Here is an 889-nt window from a genome sequence, read left to right as displayed (position 1 = left end):
TCACTGTAAAATACTGTAGGGGTGACATTAGTATACACTATACTAATGTCACCCCTACAGTATACTATTCAAGCGGTGGTTGAAGACCTACTTATTCAGGAAACACTGCAACTAGCACTTATTTCCTCATCTTTTGCATTAAAAAAAAAAAAAAAAACACAACCTTTGACACTTCCATTGTAACTTTGAACAAATGTTTTAAACTCATGGCATCTTAAGTATGTAACCTAGTGAGCCAGCATTAATGTATTCAATGTTAGAGACTTAAGCACTTATGTACGTCGCTCTGGATAAGGGCGTCTGTCAAATGCTGCAAATGTAAATGTACTAATGTCACCCCTACAGTATACTAATGTTACCCCTACACTATACTAATGTTACGCCTACAGTATACTAATGTTACCCCTACACTATACTAATGTCACCCCTACAGTATACTAATGTTACCCCTACACTATACTAATGTTACCCCTAAACACTTCCTTCGCTGTTTGTTGCATACATGTTTATGAAATCCAATAAAATGCCTCATCAACCATTTTTTTAAATATTCAAAGGTCTTCATGATATTGTATGTTTATGTATGTTCTCTAACACATATTTGCTCACAGTTGACACACCTAGATGACTGGGTCAGGGCATCTCCAAAATGTCAGGTGTTGTGAGATGTTCCAGTGTGCAGTGATAATTACCTACCAAAGTGGTTCAGTGAGTCATGAACATCTAAATCTCACTGACACTTAAAGGATCTGCTCCTAATGCCTTGGTGCCAGATACCATAGCACAACTTGACAGAGATCATGTCTCAGAGTCAGAGCTGTTTTGGAGACACAAGCAGAAGCTACACATTTTTTAGGCAAGCAGGTTTAATTAGTCTTATTTCAATTAA

Source organism: Tachysurus fulvidraco, chromosome 1 (assembly GCF_022655615.1).
Source record: "Tachysurus fulvidraco isolate hzauxx_2018 chromosome 1, HZAU_PFXX_2.0, whole genome shotgun sequence".
NCBI lineage: Eukaryota > Metazoa > Chordata > Actinopteri > Siluriformes > Bagridae > Tachysurus > Tachysurus fulvidraco.
This window is presented reverse-complemented; position numbering follows the sequence as displayed.